General features: G+C 42.5%; 1 long non-coding RNA gene across 2 annotated transcripts; it reads left to right on the forward strand.

Moving 5' to 3' along the window:
* Window positions 1-25: 25 nt before the first annotated feature.
* LOC130681057 (uncharacterized) lies at window positions 26-13,975 on the forward strand. Of its 2 annotated transcripts, XR_008994116.1 has the most exons (4): window positions 26-93; window positions 11,204-12,804; window positions 12,993-13,548; window positions 13,701-13,975. It is a non-coding gene; the product is annotated as an uncharacterized LOC130681057 (long non-coding RNA). The 2 variants fall into 2 exon arrangements; XR_008994115.1 differs by having other exon boundaries at window positions 11,204-13,548; window positions 13,697-13,975.
* Window positions 13,976-21,206: the final 7,231 nt, after the last annotated feature.

A 21,206-nucleotide genomic window follows, 5' to 3' on the forward strand; every position in this document is an offset into this window, starting at 1 on the left:
TCAGTTTGTATTTTTCAATTTTCAGAACTTGGCTAAGATTAAAGAGTGGCGCATCAAGGAGGAGGGATTAACTGCTAAACTCATCACAGCCAGGTGAGTTAATGGCTACCATTTATTGAATGCTTACTGCTTGAAAGACGTTGTGCTAAGTATTTTATAGCCATCATTTCACTTAATCCCTACAACTCCCCATTCTAGGGTGTGTGGTAGCTCTTGTCTTTGCCCAGTGTTTCTCTCTCTTCCTTTTTTGACAATCCCTGCTTACTGAGCACAGGAGCACAAGTGAGGCCATCCTTGGGGCTCAGTGATAGTTCTAGGGGTAAGTACATGACTTAGTTGAGTCAATCTGAGGCCTTCCCCAGAACTTTTCAAAATAGTGTTAGCAGGGACATTTTAGTTTTGGGCTGATGAGCTGGAAAGATGAAAGCCTAGAGCTGCCTGGAGCCTGATTTCTTACCACAGACAAGGACCAACTGACATGGTGTTCTCATTTCTAATCCCTGAGGTCTGGCTCAGTTTCTGAAGGCCATCCTGGGATTTAGTAGGCTCCCTGCTATCAGTCCAATAATTCTCCCTTTTTGATTAAGGTAATTTGTCAGATGTTACTTGCATTAAAGAAACTTAATACATGTATTATATCCTTGCTTTATAATGAAGGAAAACCCAGAGAGGTAAAGTAATTCACCTGAAGTAGTACTCCCCATGGCAGATTCAGTCTTCAAATTCAGGCTTCAAATGTCCAGCCACAAAGGCAAAGCTGTTAACCTCTAACTCTGATGTGTCCAAAGCCATGTTATGTTCAAGGAGCTGCATATAATGCAGCATCATTTGAGGGGGAGTGCATGAAGGGATACAGCAATAGGTTAGGTTGGAGACCAAGCAGAGACAAAATGATGAAGGGCCTTGGAATGCCTTTCCTGTTTCAGTAAATTCACCCATGACCCTCACACCTTAACATGTTGTTTACATATACCCACACTGTAGATAGTCTTGCTTGTATCATCCTTGAAAAAAAAGATGTTTCTCATAAATATTTTTCCATGTTGTTACACATTGGCAAGATCTCCTTAGTAAGTCCCCTACTGTCACAACATATTTGGATTGTTTTGATAGTGGTTTTTATAACGACATTGAATACTTTTAACTTCTTAAGCAAAAGTTTTTTTTCCTATAGATTTTTTCTTAGAATATCCAAAAGGGGATTACTGGGTCAGCATGTATAGGTTAGTATAACCAGATGATGTGAGACTGGATGCACGGTGCAGAAATAATAGTCTCAAAATTGCACAAGGGAGCCAAGAGAAAACCAGCCTCCCACTCCTGGTGCCTGGATGTGTCTGGGCAAGGGCTCCAGGGTAGGCATATGTCCGCCAGGGCATCTAGCCCACCTCTGTGCCAGCAGGGAAGGTAAGAAAATGCTCCTGCAGCTCTTGGCGTATTAATGTTGGTGGTGCCCAGTGTTTTGTAGCTGCTGAACTATTTCTTAGCTGTTAAATGCGTATGATGCTTCAGGGAACGTTTTTCTCACTGTCCTAGTTCAATTAAGTTGATCTCTTAAATCTTCCTAGATTACTATTAATGTCCTTCATGTTGCTACACTTTGCATTTGTGATTGTTTGGTTTCCCCTAACTCCCAGCCCTCCCTACCCTGCACTAGATTGTGAGTTCTAGGAAGGCAATGTCTATGTCTATTTTGCTACCCTTTTTTTGTTGTTGTTCCTCTGCTTATCACAATGTCAGGTACATAGCAGCACTTAATATCATCTTGTTAAGTGAGTGATGGGGTGGAGATTTGTTGATAGACAAAGAAGACCAGCTTATAAATGAAAAGGTGCTCAATTTTGAAATCAGAATATTGCAAAAAAAAAAAAGCAGTAAGATGCTATTTCATACCGCTTAGGCTGGCAAAAATTTAGAAGTCTGACAAGGAGAACATGTGAAATTTTATACACTACTGGTGAGAAGGTAAATTGGTATAATAATTTTTGGGACTAATTTGGCTATATCCAGTAAAATTAAAGTATACCTTATGACCCAGCAATTCCACTTTTAGATATACATGCTAGAGTAGAAATTCCCATGTGAGCACAAAGACAGGGATGCTTACTGCAGCAGTGTTTGAAATAGCAAAAATATGAACACAACACAGATATCTGTAAGTTAGGCTAATAAATCATGACATATTCTTGTAATTTAAAACAATATAGTACTTAAATGAAGGACCCAGAGCACCTGGGCAAAAAAAAAGAAGGGAAGAAAACATTCTTGCCCTGCCTGTTCTAGTCCTGTTTCCATGCAGCTGGATGTGGCTGGAGAAAGATGGGGCCACAGTGACTAGTCCCACTTTAAATTCTTGACTGCTCAATCTCAAGCATTTATTTCCCTAATCAAGTCATTACCCCAGGCACCTCGGCTACTTTTTTTTTTTTTTTTTTTTTAATAATTATTTTTTATTGAAGGGTAGTTGACGCACAGTATTACATTACATTAGTTTCAAGTGTACCACACAGTGGTAGAACATTTATATACATAATTCTAGGCTCCAGCTATCACCCTACCAAGCTGTTACAATATCTTGACTATATTCCTTATGCTATACATTACATCCCGGTTACTTATTTATTTTACCATTGGAAGTCTGTCCTTTTTTTTTTTTTTTTTCTGAGGGCATCTCTCATATTTATTGATCAAATGGTTGTTAACGACAATAAAATTCTGTATAGGGGAGTCAATGCTCAATGCACAATCATTAATCCACCCCAAGCCTAACTTTCGTCAGTCTCCAATCTTCTGAGGCATAACAAACAAGTTCTTACATGTAGAACAAATTCTTACATAATGAATAAGTTACATAGTGAACAGTACAAGGGCAGTCATCACAGAAACTTTCGGTTTTGCTCATGCATTATGAACTCTAAACAGTCAGTTCAAATATGAATACTCATTTGGTTTCTACACTTGATTTATATGTGGATACCACATCTCTCTCTTTATTATTATTATTTTTAATAAAATGCTGAAGTGGTAGGTAGATACAAGATAAAGGTAGAAAACATAGTTTAGTGTTGTAAGAGAGCAAATGTAGATGATCAGGTGTGTGCCTGTAGACCATGTGTTAATCCAAGCTAGACCAGGGCAATAAAACATCCACGTATGCAGAAGATTTCTCTCAGAACAGGGGGGGTGAGGTTCTAAGCCTCACCTCTGTTGATCCCCAATTTCTCACCTGATGGCCCCCCTGCGACTGTGCCTGTCTTAGGTTGTTCCTCCCTTGAGGAATCTTACCCGTCTCTGGCTAACCAGTCATCTTCCGGGGCCATACAGGGAAATGTGAAGTTGGTAAGTGAGAGGGAAGCCTTATTGTTTGAAAAGGGTTGCTTTTTACTTCTTTGCATATTTATGCCCTGTGGCTTCTATGCCCAGCATTTGTCTTGAGGTATCTTTACCACTTGGAAGAATTATGATACTCGGTAAATTTGATATGAGGCACGAATTCTATTTAAGGGTTGTAATTAGGAAGGAAGAAGAAAAGCTATAGAAGTAGCAGGCAGAAGAAAACATGGGAAGATTGATTATTTCTTTGACATATCTTCTTGTAGAGTAACTTCAGCATATATAGGTTTTAAGCTACTACTTAAATTGCACACACATTAACATAATAGGAGTATAGTTACATAACCAAAGCATATCTGTAATTACCAGCCATCTCCAGTGAAACCAAGAAAACCAGTTAGGCACCTTAGGCATTTGTGAAAACTTATCTATGATATGGTGGATATTGTCCAACTGAACTTGAACAGTCTGAGAGAAATCAGACAAATTAAAACAACCCATTCCTGGGGACTGTTCACATGCCATATGTTCTTTTAACAGTAAATAGTCTGTAGTTGTAAGACTTTGGAGCGCTACAATTTGCACTTCTCCAAATTCTTGGTTGAGTTCCAACAGTATAGATCCAGTCAAATTTGTTGTTTTACTGTATGCACAGGCCAGCTTAGATATCTCCTTCCTCATTCCCATGGCAAGTCCAGGAACTGGTGGGATGTGTGCATCTACAGCTGTAGCAGTGCGTGGATCTTTGTTGGGGTTTTTTGATGATCATCTTCTGGCATGAGTCTTCCAGAGAGTGCAGATGTTGGAAGTTCTTTTTCATATCGTATCTTAGTTCATTTTCGGGGTAGCCCAATTAGGCTTTGATCCTCTGTATAAACACAAACAGACCCTTTGCCTACACTTTTATATGCCCTTTATACCCTGTGTAGAACTCGTTGGAGGTTACCACACAGGAACTGCCCTTTTTTTTTTTTTTTTTTTTGCTTTGTTTTTGGAATCACTAATCTACACTTACATGACGAATATTATGTTTACTAGGCTCTCCCCTATACCAGGTCTCCCCTATAAACCCCTTTACAGTCACTATCCATCAGCATAGCAAAATGTTGTAGAATCACTACTTGCCTTCTCTGTGTTGTACAGCCCTCCGCTTTCTCCCACCCCGCTATGGATGCTAATCTTAATACCCCTCTTTTTCTGCCCCCCCTTATCCCTCCCTACCCACCCATCCTCCCCAGTCCCTTTCCCTTTGGTACCTGTTAGTCCATTCTTGAGTTCTGTGATTCTGCTGCTGTTTTGTTCCTTCAGTTTTTCCTTTGTTCTTATATTCCACAGATAAGTGAAATCATTTGGTATTTCTCTTTCTCCGCTTGGCTTGTTTCACTGAGCATAATACCCTCCAGCTCCATCCATGTTGCTGCAAATGATTGGATTTGCCCTATTCTTATGGCTGAGTAGTATTCCATTGTGTATATGTACCACATCTTCTTTATCCATTCATCTATCGATGGACATTTAGATTGCTTCCAATTCTTGGCTATTGTAAATAGTGCTGCAATAAACATAGGGGTGCATCTGTCTTTCTCAAACTTGATTGCTGCGTTCTTAGGGTAAATTCCTAGGAGTGGAATTCCTGGGTGAAATGGTAGGTCTGTTTTGAGCATTTTGATGTACCTCCATACTGCTTTCCACAATGGTTGAACTAACTTACATTCCCACCAGCAGTGTAGGAGGGTTCCCCTTTCTCCACAGCCTCGCCAACATTTGTTGTTGTTTGTCTTTTGGATGGCAGCCATCCTTACTGGTGTGAGGTGATACCTCATTGTAGTTTTAATTTGCATTTCTCTGATAATTAGCGATGTGGAGCATCTTTTCATGTGTCTGTTGGCCATCTGTATTTCTTTTTTGGAGAACTGTCTGTTCAGTTCCTCTGCCCATTTTTTAATTGGGTTATTTGTTTTTTGTTTGTTGAGGCGTGTGAGCTCCTTATATATTCTGGACGTCAAGCCTTTATCGGATGTGTCATTTTCAAATATATTCTCCCATACTGTAGGGATCCTTCTTGTTCTATTGATTGTGTCTTTTGCTGTACAGAAGCTTTTCAGCTTAATATAGTCCCACTTACTCATTTTTGCTGTTGTTTTCCTTGCCCGGGGAGATATGTTCAAGAAGAGGTCACTCATGTTTATGTCTAAGAGGTTTTTGCCTATGTTTTCTTCCAAGAGTTTAATGGTTTCATGGCTTACATTCAGATCTTTGATCCATTTTGAGTTTACTTTTGTATATGGGGTTAGACAATGGTCCAGTTTCATTCTCCTACATGTAGCTGTCCAGTTTTGCCAGCACCACCTGTTGAAGAGACTGTCATTTCGCCATTGTATGTCCATGGCTCCTTTATCAAATATTAATTGACCATATATGTCTGGGTTAATGTCTGGATTCTCTAGTCTGTTCCATTGGTCTGTGGCTCTGCTCTTGTGCCAGTACCAAATTGTCTTGATTACTATGGCTTTATAGTAGAGCTTGAAGTTGGGGAGTGAGATCCCCCCTACTTTATTCTTCTTTCTCAGGATTGCTTTGGCTATTCGGGGTCTTTGGTGTTTCCATATGAATTTTTGAATTATTTGTTCCAGTTCATTGAAGAATGTTGCTGGTAGTTTCATAGGGATTGCATCAAATCTGTATATTGCTTTGGGCAGGATGGCCATTTTGACGATATTAATTCTTCCTAGCCACGAGCATGGGATGAGTTTCCATCTGTTAGTGTCCCCTTTAATTTCTCTTAAGAGTGACTTGTAGTTTTCAGAGTATAAGTCTTTCACTTCTTTGGTTAGGTTTATTCCTAGGTATTTGATTTTTTTGGATGCAATTGTGAATGGAGTTGTTTTCCTGATTTCTCTTTCTGTTGGTTCCTTGTTAGTATATAGGAAAGCCACAGATTTCTGTGTGTTGATTTTGTATCCTGCAACTTTGCTGTATTCCGATATCAGTTCTAGTAGTTTTGGGGTGGAGTCTTTAGGGTTTTTTATGTACAGTATCATGTCATCTGCAAATAGTGACAGTTTAACTTCTTCTTTACCAATCTGGATTCCTTGTATTTCTTTATTTTGTCTGATTGCCGTGGCTAGGACCTCCAGTACTATCTTAAATAACAGTGGAGAGAGTGGGCATCCCTGTCTAGTTCCCGATCTCAGCGGAAATGCTTTCAGCTGCTCGCTGTTCAGTATAATGTTGGCTGTGGGTTTATCATAGATGGCCTTTATTATGTTGAGGTACTTGCCCTCTATTCCCATTTTGCTGAGAGTTTTTAACATGAATGGATGTTGAACTTTGTCAAATGCTTTTTCAGCATCTATGGAGATGATTATGTGGTTTTTGTCTTTCTTTTTGTTGATGTGGTGGATGATGTTGATGGACTTTCGAATGTTGTACCATCCTTGCATCCCTTGGATGAATCCCACTTGGTCATGGTGTATGATCCTTTTGATGTATTTTTGAATTCGGTTTGCTAATATTTTGTTGAGTATTTTTGCATCTACGTTCATCAGGGATATTGGTCTGTAGTTTTCTTTTTTGGTGGGGTCTTTGCCTGGTTTTGGTATTAGGGTGATGTTAGCTTCATAGAATGAGTTTGGGAGTATCCCCTCCTCCTCTGTTTTTTGGAAAACTTTAAGGAGAATGGGTATTATGTCTTCCCTGTATGTCTGATAAAATTCCGAGGTAAATCCATCTGGCCCGGGGGTTTTGTTCTTTGGTAGTTTTTTGATTACCGCTTCAATTTCGTTGCTGGTAATTGGTCTGTTTAGATTTTCTGTTTCTTCCTGGGTCAATCTTGGAAGGTTGTATTTTTCTAGGAAGTTGTCCATTTCTTCTAGGTTTCCCAGCTTGTTAGCATATAGGTTTTCATAGTATTCTCCAATAATTCTTTGCATTTCCGTGGGGTCCGTCGTGATTTTTCCTTTCTCGTTTCTGATACTGTTGATTTGTGTTGACTCTCTTTTCTTCTTAATAAGTCTGGCTAGAGGCTTATCTATTTTGTTTATTTTCTCGAAGAACCAGCTCTTGGTTTCATTGATTTTTGCTATTGTTTTATTCTTCTCAATTTTATTTATTTCTTCTCTGATCTTTATTATGTCCCTCCTTCTGCTGACCTTAGGCCTCATCTGTTCTTCTTTTTCCAATTTCGATAATTGTGACATTAGACCATTCATTTGGGATTGCTCTTCCTTTTTTAAATATGCTTGGATTGCTATATACTTTCCTCTTAAGACTGCTTTTGCTGTGTCCCACAGAAGTTGGGGCTTAGTGTTGTTGTTGTCATTTGTTTCCATATATTGCTGGATCTCCATTTTGATTTGGTCACTGATCCATTGATTATTTAGGAGCGTGTTGTTAAGCCTCCATGTGTTTGTGAGCCTCTTTGCTTTCTTTGTACAGTTTATTTCTAGTTTTATGCCTTTGTGGTCTGAAAAGTTGGTTGGTAGGATTTCAATCTTTTGGAATTTTCTGAGGCTCTTTTTGTGGCCTAGTATGTGGTCTATTCTGGAGAATGTTCCATGTGCACTTGAGAAGAATGTATATCCTGTTGCTTTTGGATGTAGAGTTCTATAGATGTCTATTAGGTCCATCTGCTCTACTGTGTTGTTCAGTGCTTCTGTGTCCTTACTTATTTTCTGCCCAGTGGATCTATCCTTTGGGTTGAGTGGTGTGTTGAAGTCTCCTAGAATGAATGCATTGCAGTCTATATCCCCCTTTAGTTCTGTTAGTATTTGTTTCACATATGCTGGTGCTCCTGTGTTGGGTGCATATATATTTAGAATGGTTATATCCTCTTGTTTGACTGAGCCCTTTATCATTATGTAGTGTCCTTCTTTATCTCTTGTTACTTTCTTTGTTTTGAAGTCTATTTTGTCTGATATTAGTACTGCAACCCCTGCTTTCTTCTCACTGTTGTTTGCTTGAAATATGTTTTTCTATCCCTTGACTTTTAGTCTGTACATGTCTTTGGGTTTGAGGTGAGTTTCTTGTAAGCAGCATATAGATGGGTCTTGCTTTTTTATCCATTCTGTTACTCTGTGTCTTTTGATTGGTGCATTCAACCCCTTAACATTTAGGGTGACTATTGAAAGATATGTACTTATTGCCATTGCAGGCCTTAAGTTCGTGGTTACCAAAGGTTCAAGGTTAGCCTCTTTAGTATCTTACTGCCTAACTTAGCTCACTTATTGAGCTTTTATATACACACTCTGGAGATTCTTTTCTTCTCTCCCTTCTTGTTCCTCCTCCTCGATTCTTCATATGTTGGGTGTTTTGTGCTGTGCTCTTTCTAGGAGTGCTCCCATCTAGAGCAGTCCCTGTAAGATGTTATGTAGAGGTGGTTTGTGGGAAGCAAATTCCCTCAGCTTTTGTTTGTCTGGGAATTGTTTAATCCCACCATCATATTTGAATGATAGTCGTGCTGGATACAGTATCCTTGGTTCAAGGCCCTTCTGTTTCATTGTATTAAATATATCATGCCATTCTCTTCTGGCCTGTAGGGTTTCTGTTGAGAAATCTGACGTTAGCCTGATGGGTTTCCCTTTATAGGTGACCTTTTTCTCTCTAGCCGCCTTTAACACTCTTTCCTTGTCCTTGATCTTTGCCATTTTAATTATTATGTGTCTTGGTGTTGCCCTTCTTGGATCCTTTCTGTTGGGGGTTCTGTGTATTTCCGTGGTCTGTTCGATTACTTCCTCCCCCAGTGTGGGGAAGTTTTCAGCAATTATTTCTTCTAAGATACTTTCCATCTCTTTTCCTCTCTCTTCTTCTTCTGGGACCCCTATAATACAGATATTGTTCCTTTTGGATTGGTCACACAGTTCTCTTAATATTGTTTCATTCCTGGAGATCCTTTTGTCTCTCTCTCTATGTCAGCTTCTATGCGTTCCTGTTCTCTGATTTCAATTCCATCAATGGCCTCTTGCATTCTATCCATTCTGCTTATAAACCCTTCCAGAGTTTGTTTCATTTCTGCGATCTCCTTTCTGGCATCTGTGATCTCCTTTCGGACTTCATCGTATTTCTCTGCATCTCTGTCAGCATGTTTATGATTCTTATTTTGAATTCTTTTTCAGGAAGACTGGTTAGGTCTGTCTCCTTCTCTGGTGTTGTCTCTGTGATCTTTGTCTGCCTGTAGCTTTGCCTTTTCATGGTGATAGGAATAGTTTGCAGGACTGGGACGAGTGACGGCTGGAAGGACTTCCCTTCTTGTTGGTTTGTCGCCCTCCTCTCCTGGGAGAACAGCGACCTCTAGTGGCTTGTGCTGCGCAGCTGCGCGCAGACAGGGTTTCTGCTTCCTGCCTGGCTTCTATGGAGTTAATCTCCGCTGTTGCTGTGGGCGTGGCCTAGCTCGGGCAGCTACTCCAAAGTGGTGGAGTCGCGTTGGAGCAGGAGCTGCTGGGAGGCTATTTATCTCTGTAAGGGGCCTCCCTGCTCCCTGCAGCCCAGGGGTTAGGGTGCCCAGAGATCCCGGATTCCCTACCTCTGGATTAAGTGACCCGCCCTGCCCCTTTAAGACTTCCAAAAAGCACCCGCCAAAAAAAAAAAAGAAAAAAAAAATTTTTTAATTAAAAAAAAAAAAAAAGTTTTTAATTAAAAAAAAAAAAAAAAAAGGTGGTCGTTCGTTTTTCTTTATTCTCCGGTGCCAGCCTCAGGCCTCTGCCCACCGGTCTTTCTGCCCTGTTTCCCTAGTATTGGGGTCCCTATCCCTTTAAGACTTCCAAAAAGCGCTCGCCAAAACAAAACAGCAAAAAAGCAAAAAAAAAATGGTCGCGCGCTTTTCTTATGTCCTCTGTCGCCCAGCCTCCAGTGCCTGCTCACTGTTCTTGCTGCCCTGTTTTCCTAGTATCGAGCGCCCTGCACTCTGGCCCGGATGGCTGGGGCTGGGTGTTCGGCAGTCCTGGGCTCCGTCTCCCTCCCGCTCTGCCTGCTCTTCTCCCGCCGGGAGCTGGGGGGAGGGGCGCTCGGCTCCCGCGGGGCCGGGGCTTGTATCTTACCCCCTTCTCGAGGCGCTGGGTTCTCGCAGGTGCGGATGTGGTCTGGATATTGTCCTGTGTCCTCTGGTCTTTATTCTAGGAAGGGTTGTCTTTGTTATATTTTCATAGATATATTTTGTTTTGGGAGGAGATTTCCGCTGCTCTACTCACGCCGCCATGTTCCGCCCTGCCTCTCCTCGGCTACTTTTATAGCTTTTCTCTCAATCTTCCCAGCTTCATCTTTTCTGGAACACCTAACACCACCTGACATTCTAAATAGTATATGTCCTTCTCAAGAAGGTAAGCTCCGTGAGATGTTTTGGAGCCGGGGGGAGTAGGCACAACTTAGAAGTGCACAAAGAGCAAGTGAACAACAGCTTGATGATAGAGGGCAACAACTTTTCAATCTTCAGTTCAGTGTTGTGTCCCTGGCACAAGAGATACTCAAATATATAATGAAGTGCTGCACTGCATATACATGCATTAACAAGGCTAACATATTGAAAATAAAGTTGAGGGATATGTACAGTTGGATATTACTTTAAAATACCTATTCTTTATTAATGCATGTGAAGTAAAAAGAGAGTATTAAAATATCAGCTTCAGAGTAGTGGTTTCCTCTGGAGCTAGAGGGAAGAAGAATAGGAAGGAATAAAAAGCTTAAGCAGTCAGATTTTTTTTAAATGCAAGTGAGGCAGAATATTTAACAAATATTAATATTTGTTAAAAGAGGATGTTGTATAGATGATTGTTCTGTGTGCCTCTCTGAATGTTCAAACTCTTTTTCAGTTAAAGTCAGCCTCCTTGCTCTTATCTGGTCTCTTTTCCCACAAAATTACCTGCTTGGTTCCCCTCAGGGCACGTGCCTGTCTGCCTTGTAGATCCCAAATGCTGGAAGGACTTAGGAGAAGGAAAAATGGGCATTCATGCTTCCAAGGCTGAGAAGCTGATCCAAGCCCAAGATTGAAGAAAGGGATCTTGGCACTGTCAAGATGGAGCAAAGTCATTTCCATTTTAAAGTCACTGCCTTTTTAGGGACCTATTAAAAAGAAGGGGAGGGCAGGGGAGTAGTGGGCTTCCTATAGCTAAGGAACATAAGTGATTATTTGCAATTGTTGGAAGGAGAGAACTAATTTTTGCTAATAAACTTAAATGAAAAACCCTGTAATTTGGAAAAAAAATTTTATGTGTGTGCCAGATTTAATAGATAAAAGAACCAAGAAATTTGGACCTGAAATACAGATGGTAATTTTTGCACAATGAACAGATAAGTATTAATTGTACCAATAATTAATGGGGTTTTTGTTTTACTATGTGCATTAAGAAACTAGCAATTAACAATTGTTCTTGAATTTTAATGCTCATTTTCAAAAGTTAAGTGTTGTCAAGGGGATTTGGCAGAGAATTTTCTGTTTGCTTGGAGTTGCTGATAAAACCCCAAAGATGAAAACAATGTGTCATGTTCCCTTGCATCCTAACGGGTACCGCAAGGGCTGATCACACTGTCCCACAGGACTTCCTAGGTAGGAGATTTGCATGACCTCTGACTCGGGCAGCCATTGACATGTTATCATGTATAAGGTTCAAATCCAGAGGATATGGGCCTTACTGTCATCAGGTGAAGCCTCTGTCCCTCCCCATGGAACTGGGGGACTCAAGCACCAGGAGAATGACTGGAGATAGTCGGAGTATATGAAATCACTGGACCTTGGTGTCTCCATTCCTAGCAATACCTGACAGGCCTGCCGTACAGAGCAGCTCCACCTGCAAGTTGCCACAGCTTGCCAGAAGAGTGAGGATGCGGTGGTAAAGGGGTGGAGAGAAATCAAACACAGATAAGTGCCTGCAAATGTCGAAATTTCTGAAGGCAGAAGGCTGCAGCTGGAGTAGCCTCTAGTAGCAAAGCGTGAAGCCCTTTGAGGGTTCATGTTTGTGCCTAGCAAGTAAAGGATAGGACCACTGCATCTGTTTTCTTTGCTGCCAGAGATTGTAAGACAGGATTTCAGTGGATCTTGGATAGGGTGACCATATAATTGATAGTCTACCCAGGAGGACCCTTGGGAATGAAGACAGGAAGCCGGGGCTGGGCTCAAAAAACCGGACAAATGTTTATATTCTGTGCTGGAGCTCCCAGGAGAGGGGAAGAAAGAGTGGCAGGAGTCATAGCGTTGAGGCCCAGGGGCTGCCTGGCCAAACCAGAGTTGACCCACCTAAAAAGGGTTAGAGGGAAGGATTGCATGGGGCCAAAGGGGAAATTAGGCTGCTCCACTGTCTGGGGTGCAGCTGAACGCTGCCCTTAGAGAGCGGTACAGCTCAATGCGAGGAGCTGCTCTGTACGGCAGGCCACCCGCGCCAGGCCAAAGAGGACCAACGCGGAAGAGGGGCACCTTCCTTCTCCTTCACCCTCACCCAATCCACGCTCAAGAGGAGCGGCCAAGCATGGAAATCTGTGAATGAAGTATGGGTGTGTTGTTTTAAACTGGGCTAGACCAAGTTTTAACAACCACAAGCACAAAAGTGCTTTTCCTCAGGTTAAAGAATCCAAAAGGGGATTTGTCAGCGTGGTGGGGGTGAGAAGTCCTCACAATGGTGACACCACACCGGTTCAAAGGGTGGGTACCACCAATTAAAAATATTTAATAACAGGAATATCTGGATGCGCCCTTTAAAGAGCTGTTAACGGAGACACACTTGCGGCCCCCGACGTTTTCCGAGCGCTGGGTGGGAGGCACAGTCCGCCTGGTGCGGTCTGCACGTGCGCAAAGGGCACGGCCTGAGCACGCGCCGCCGCGTTGCGCAGCTGGAGGCTACGTTCCCCGGAAGCGTTCGCCGCGGCGCACTTCTGCCTCCGGGTCGACGGGCCCCGCAGCCCACGCGGACCACCCTGGGAGAGGAGTGAGGCTCTGGCGCCTCGCGCGCGTAGTTTGGTCCGCCTCGGCTTGCACTCGGTGTTCTCTGCCCTAGGAGCAGGGCTGAGAGAGCGAGACCTTGGGCACGCGCGGCCTCTGCTCAGTCCTCCGCTCTTGCGGCCAGCCTACTCGCCTGCAGTGGCTGCCACCATACACCCGTGTCCCTTGGCCAGAACACCCCAGGGCCGGGCTCCTCCTCTCTTCTCTTTGCCTGGTGGCTGGACACCGCGATCTCTTCTCATGTGACCTACTGGACAAAAAGGGGATAAGTTGAACCATATGAGATTGACTAGGTAAGTAGAGAAACTCCAGGTAACCGTATCTCTTTCTGAAAAAGGGGGGGCTTTTCCTGAAGAAGTGTAAGCTTCTGCTCCCCGAAACAATGTAAAAAAACAGACACCATCTCCTCTTCCTCACCTCCCTTCTGTTCCCATTCCTGAGACAGGAAAGGCCTGAGCAGGCAGGCTGGAGGGAGAATAATGAAGCCTTGATGAAGGGTTACACTCCCAGTGAAGGGCCCCCACCCATAAGATGGCGAACTTCCTGCTTCTCTTCCGGGTCCTCGGTTCCCGCCGGCGCCACCTGAAGCCCAATCACCCCTCGCCCCCCTAATCCCAGCACCTAGCCAATAGCCACCAGCCCCTTAGAAGTGACACCTCAGTCAGCTCATGCCCCTTCCTATATAACCCAGCACCTTTCCCTAATAAAGCGGAATTCTCCAGTGAATTGCTGCTGTGTGTCGCTCCTTCCTTTCACCCAGTAATGGTGGTCTACATAATTACAGCCAGCTCTTACATAGTTGAATGAAATATTGGAAAAAGAAAAGCTTTCCCAAAGAGCTAATAGAAGAATTTGGAATCAAATTCTAAGAGAAGCAAGAGACTAAATTCATAATTTCAGCACTCAAACTTGCTTTTGCCAGAAGGAATTTGCTGATGGAAAGAGACACCTGTGAAATCCAGCTGTAAAGTTAGGGGACTCGCAGTATAAGGGGTACAAGTATGAAAGTGCTGAAACTGGCAGTCTGAATGTTCACTCCACATTTGAACAGGGACTCCGAATGAAGAAAATGTTGAACTGGAGATAAACAAGCTCTCGCAGACATGTCTCCCAAATTCAGGTCGTCTTGGAGCTATAAGGAACCTCAACCTTCAAACTGTGTAACATTGACCAGGTTAGTAGTGTACCTAGGTGCCTGACAAAAGTAAATGAAAATGATCCTTAGAAAAAAGTATGATCGCTTCAGGCACCAAAGTATTCACCCTACCCCATCCTTTTTTAGTAACTTCCAGCCCATTCTCAAAGAGAACTGGATCTATAAGGAAATAAGACAGTATAAAAGAGAATGTGCAGAAATAACAGACAACAAATACAGATATAGACACTTGAGATATTGGAGTTATCAGAGAAAGTATAAAATAGCAATTATTTTTAAAGATAAAAGACTTAGAAATATCCACAAAAACAAGAAAGCTTAAAAAGATAACAGATTTGAGAAAATAACCAAATAGAACATTTTGAAATATAGCTAATTAAAAACAATAACAACTGTGTATTTAACAGCAAATTAAACAAAGAAGAGAGAATTAATGAACTGGACTGTAGGTGAGAAGAAATTGTCTAGAAAGTAGTATACAGACAAAAGAGATGGAAAGTACAGAAGACAGACATATGCACCCCTATGTTTATTGCAGCACTATTTACAATAGCCAAGAAATGGAAGCAACCTAAGTGTCCATCAGTAGATGAATGGATAAAGATGTGGTACATATACACAATGGAATATTATTCAGCCATAAGAAGAAAACAAATCCTACCATTTGCAACAACATGGATGGAGGTAGAGGGTATTATGCTCAGTGAAATAAGCCAGGCGGAGAAAGATAAGTACCAAATGATTTCACTCATCTGTGGAGCATAACAACAAAGCAAAAACTGAAGGAACAAAACAGCAGCAGACTCACAGAACCCAAAAAAGGACTAACAGTTACCAAAAGGAAAGGGACTGGGGAGGTGGGTGGGAAGGGAGGGATAAGGGGAATAAAGGGAAGGCAGTATAGCACAGAGAAGAGAAGTAATGATTCTATAGCATCTTACTACACTGATAGACAGTGACTGTAATGGGGTATGTGGTGGGGACCTGATAATGGGGGGACTCTAGTAACTACAGTGTTGCTCATGTAAGTGTATATTAGTGATACCAAAATAAAGAGTAAAAGAAAAAGTACAGAAGACAAAGTTAAATACATTAAACCACTGGGTAAAAAAGTCCAACATAAATTTAATCAGATTATCAGAAGGCAAATAAAACACTGTAAGAAATATTTGCAGAGGTAATGGCTAAGAGTTTTCCAAAGTGACAAAAGACAAACTAGATTTAAGAAGCCCAGTCAAACTCAAAGAGGATGAAATTTTAAAAGTCCACAACTGGCTACATCATGGTGAAACAATGCAACATAAAAAGTAAATAATATCTTAAAAGCAATTGGAGAAGAAGAACAATTAACTTGAGAGAAGTAGCATCTAACTTCCCAGTAGCATAATTGGAAGTCATACTAATGAGGAGTGAAATCTGCATTGTTCTTAAAGTATCTGCCAAACTAGAACTCTGTATATAACAAACAACTTTTGATAATGGGGATACAAATCCCTTTTATACAACTAAAAACAGGAATTTCATCATGACCAGATCCTAACTAGAGGAAATTCTAAAGGCTGTATTTCATACAAAAGGAAAATTATTCCAGAGTAGCTTGTAGTAAACACTCCTACTACAAATAGCTAGAAGAGCTGGATAAAATACAAATACATGTATTTGAAGGCAGGGGAGAACTCCTGAGGCAGCCAGGATTTGAGGATCCAAGATACCAAAAAGAAGGGAAGTTCAGTTCACTAAGGTAAGTCCAACATTCTCCGGCGCCTCCTGTCCCCAGAGGGACAGTTCACCATACCTAGGGACAATTGAAAGACAAAAGACTAGAAAACATTAAAAGCAGCTAAAGAAAAAAAGGCATTTTACTTTCCAAGAGTAAACCCTGAAAAAATATGAAAACAAAATACCTCGGGGCTCTCTTGTCCCCTCTTGGCATAAGCCAGGAGCTCTTTCCTCTCACTTTATTTCTAAATAAAAGCCTCTCCCTGGCTCTCCTAAAAAAACAAATAATAATAGGTCTGCTTTGGTTATGTAACCGTATTCCTATTATGTTAATGTGTGTGCACAATTTAATTAGTAGTTTAAAACCTATAAATGCTTAAGTTACTCTACAAGAAGATATGTCAAAGAAATAATCTTCCCATGTTTTCTTCCGTCTGCTACCTCTATAGCTTTTCTTCTTCCTTCCTAATTACAACCCTTAAATAGAATTCGTGCCTCATATCAAATTTACCGAGTATCATAATTCTTCCAAGTGGTAAAGATACCTCAAGACAAATGCTGGACATAGAAGCCACAGGGCATAAATCTGCAAAGAAGTAAAAAGCTGATCTTTTCAAACAATATGGCTTCTCTCTCACTTACCAACTTTACATCTCCCTGTATGGCCCCAGAAGATGACTGGTTAGCCAGAGACGGGTAAGATTCCTCAAGGGAGGAACAACCTAAGACAGGCACAGTCGCAGGGGGGCCATCAGGTGAGAAATTGGGGATCAACAGAGATGAGGCTTAGAACCTCTCTCCCCCATTTTGAGAGAAATCTTCTGCATCCGTGGATGTTTTGTTGCCCTTGTCTAGCTTGGATTAACACTTAGTCTACAGGCACACACCTGATCATCTACATTTGCTCTCTTACAACACTAAACTATGTCTTCTACCTTTATCTTGCATCTACCTACCACTTCAGCATTTTATTAAAAATAATAATAATAATAAGGGAGAAATGTGGGATTCACATATAAATCAAGTATAAAAATCAAACGAATATTCATATTTGACCTGATGGTTTATAGTTCATAATGCGTGATCAAAACCGAAAGTTTCTGTGATGACTGCCCTTGCACTGTTCACCATGTAAGAACTTATTCACTATGTAAGAATTTGTTCACCATGTAAGAACTTGTTCGTTATGCTTCAGAAGATCGGAGACTGATGAGAATTAGGCTTGGGGTGAATTAATGATTGTGCATTGAGCATTGAGTCCCCTATACAGAATTTTATTGTTGTTAACCATTTGATCAATAAATATGAGAGATGCCCTCAAAAAAAAAAAAAAAGAAGAGAAATCACCAGAAAAAAAAAAAACAATAAAAAATCTCGCAGGTATCTAACAAGCTAGTGGATAGAAAGAGTATTTTATTAATTTGGAAGGTGAGAAAGAGTATGTGAGGGGATCCCTCAACCCCACAAATGCAGCTAGATTTGAGAGAGCTGTCCTAGAGTCCTCCCATCCAGTTGGGAGTCACAGTGTGCTATTGGCTCTATTTGAGGGGTCAACGGAGGCATGAAATTGCAACTGTGATCCTGGCTTGAACCAGAGTAATGGGCCAGATGCCAGTTCTGGGCTCAGAGAAATCCCAGGATTCCTCAGCCACAGACACGATGCCTTACCATCCCCAACCTGGCCCAGAAGCAGCCCTGCATCTTCTGGAAAGGGGTAACTTTGACCTACCACACCCTTGCGCTAAAACAGCCCCTGGGCAAGGGAGCAGGAGCCCAGCAAAGAAGCTGGAACAAAGGCAGGGGGAGAAAGGGACACTCATTTTCCTCCCCTCTTACTGTGTATGACACTCCCCAGAGGTTGTCAGGTCAGTGGCATTTCTCTGCCCAGGGATCGGACTTGGCTGGGGCTGGGGATGGAGGTGACTCCACTGACTCAGAGATGCAGCAATCCCACTGGACAGCTATGGGTGAGACTGCCAAGAAGGTTGTGTGGCCCTGGGGCCTTTCCATGGGACAAGTATGGCCTCCCTATTGGGGAGCTTTATGGATCACCTCCAGGCCCTTCAGGGTTCCTTACACCCTCTTCCACTTGCAAGGTCCCCCACCTTCTGCCTCTGAAGCCCTTGCAGGGGTCAGTAGGGAACCAGACGTCCCATGGGGCTTGCAAAGATGCAGTGACCTCTCATCTGCACCGAAGAGTGAGCAGCTGGAGACCCAGGAGCTTGGAGATCCGGATTGGGGGACGCAGGAAGCCTTGGAGGAAAAAGCTGGAATTGGAGAAAATGGCCAGAGGAGGGGGGCCAAGAGGAGAGTGGAAAGGGGTAGGGAGAGGAGGACAAAGGCAGGTGCAGGTGTGGGAACCAGAGAAACACCCCCAGGAGACCCTTCTTGGGAGTCTAAGGGTGATCCTGCACAAGCCACAAGGACGCTTTCCTCTGTGCCCACCCACTCCCACCTTTAGCCAGGCCAGATTAGCTGTCAGGAAGGATATTTATGGTCCTTTAACACTTTTATTTTCTAATTTCACCACACAAGCATTTTGGAGTGGGTATTAAGGCACCCCCCGCCCTGCCCCAACATTGCCCGGCCCATCTGGGTACCTCGAATTCATGTACCTCAGGGAGGGATGAGTGGGCAGACTCTACCCCTGCACCAGCGCGTTCCCCAGGCTCCTCTTGCTGATTCTTCTCAAGTACAAATCGGTGGTGTTACTGCTAGAGAAATCGGAATTCAAAGGAGGCTTGGTCGTTATGTGTGGTACAGTGGTTTTCAAATCAGAACATGGATCATAATTTCTTGAAGCTCTGGGTAAAACACAGATTTCTGGGCCGCAGCCTGCTATTTTCTGATTTAGCAGGTTTGATCCAGAGCATTTGCAGTTCTAAAAAGTTACCAGGTGGTGCTGACACTGCTGGTCCAAGGACCACACTTTGTGAACTGCTGAGTAAGGTTATAAAAAATAGAGCTACTTTCACTGGATGCTTTTTGTTTTTCAATCTAATACTTTATTCAAACTCTTAGTGAATTTTCCAGCCATATTTTTTCCTCAGAGATGTCTATACAACATTTCATGGAGGATATAGACCAAAACAGTAACAAGGATGGTAAGAATTAAATTGATTCAAGCTCATCAAGTCATATACATTTTATCCAGCTTTTTGTATGTCAATCATATCTTAATAAAGTGGTTTTTAAAAAACAATGAAAATGATAAGACCTTGTGCTCTTCATTTTTTCTACAAAATTTCTTCAAGTATCTTGTTTGACTGTAAGCTGAAAAGAAGTGTGTGTGTGAGCAACGAGGGGCAGTGCTGGGCTGGTCCCGGGTGCATCCAAGTGACCGCAAGGCACGGGGACCCTTATGAGGCCCCCAAGAAGGGCTGTTTTCCCAGGTAAGAAAGGGGTGTGTCTCTGACAACTGCCCAGCAGGCCCAAGTCTGGAGCATTACTAAGACATCCCCGGCTGGGGACTGAGATGTATGGAGGGAGGAAGAGGAGGGGCGGCCAGCAGCTGGACTTCCCTGGACCTGAGGAGCAGACCGAGCGCCCTGCATGGGCCCTGGGCTTGGGGCTGGTAGAGTTGCCTGCAGGTGGTGGTTAAATGTCATTCTCCAAAAGCCAGATTGAATTGCCAGATTCTATTTATCTATGAGTGGGAATTTTAATTCATGCCTAAAAAGCTACTCCTTTTCTGAATTTCTCAGGAGAATGGCAATGCCTTCCTTTACTTTTCTTCAAAGTAAATACTTAGTCAAGCCTTACGTTAGGACTTACCAGTCTGTTACTTCTGTTGGCAAGTTGCAGTGAAAATGTTTATATTCATGTAAACTATTCCCCCTTCTCTCCCCTAGGAGTGATCATTTGTTCACCTTTACTTTTATTTACAACTGATCTTAAACCATTCCATTTCCTCACTGAGGATCTTATTTTCAGGAACACTTTTCTTGTAAATAGATTGGGTTTGCTCCTTGAATTTTTTTTTTCATTTGTCAGTTTACTAGCATTGTTTTGGCTTTCCCCTCAAGTGCGCACTCAGGTCTTAAGTCTCTTGTTGTTAAATTTGTTGTTATCCCATCATCATTAGAGGCAGCTTCGCTGTAGTGGACACAGCACTGGACCTGGAGTTAGAAGGTGTGACAATAAATGTGCAATCTTTATGCTTCTCTGAGCCTCAGTTTGTCTTTTAAAAAATGAGGGCTCCATTGCCCCACTTGTTAGGGCTGATGGGAAGATTTAGGATCTCTAAAGCACTTTGCACCGTGCTGAGCTTATTGTTGGTGTTTAAATGTGTTTAAACGGTATTTAATCTGTGTTAAACGGTGTTTAAAATGTGCAATCCCAAAGTGAATAGGTTGGGATTGTGGGGAAGGCTTCGGGTAGGCTCTGCCTTGAACGACCTGGTAGCAAGGGCTGCAGGTCCCGGCCAGCTTCCGGGCCGGGGCGCAGCTTGCATGCCGGTGGCCACCAGGGGGCGGTGCCGATCCGCAGAGGGCGCAGGGGTAGCTACAGGCACTGCCCTGCGCGAGCCTGTTGCCAGCACCTCTGCCCTTCCTCTTTTTCCTTTAAGTGATGCTGGAATTTCATAGCCGCGAAATGACGAGATAGTGGCCCTGGTAGCCTCGATCCACGGCCCCTGCTCCCGAGGGGACGAGATCTGGAGCACCCAGCAATAGGGCAGATCGGTGCCAATGTCGGCAATGGCGAGACCACAATCAGGTGCTCAGCAAGCTCCTTGAGCTACGCAGTTTTTTCCACGACTTTTTCTTTTAAGAAAATTTATTTTTAAAAATTTCAAACCAGGAGAAACGAATTTAATTTTTAAAACTAAATAAACAGATTTTTTCAGGATTAGATTCTGGTAAGTCACTTTTATGTACATAGGCCATGTTGTCTGTTTCCCATTACATCATATTAAGAGGCCCATGGTGCAGGCTTGTATCATAACGGTGACACTTCTGGGCCACATGTAACAGTTTTCCCTTTCTCTCCCCACAAAAAAATCTGAATTTGATCAAGACACTATAAGAAGCAATCAGCCAAATCCAGGATGTGAGCCAAATAGCCCAGTTTCTCCAA

The sequence above is a fragment of the Manis pentadactyla genome, chromosome 15 (genome assembly GCF_030020395.1).
Source record: "Manis pentadactyla isolate mManPen7 chromosome 15, mManPen7.hap1, whole genome shotgun sequence".
NCBI lineage: Eukaryota > Metazoa > Chordata > Mammalia > Pholidota > Manidae > Manis > Manis pentadactyla.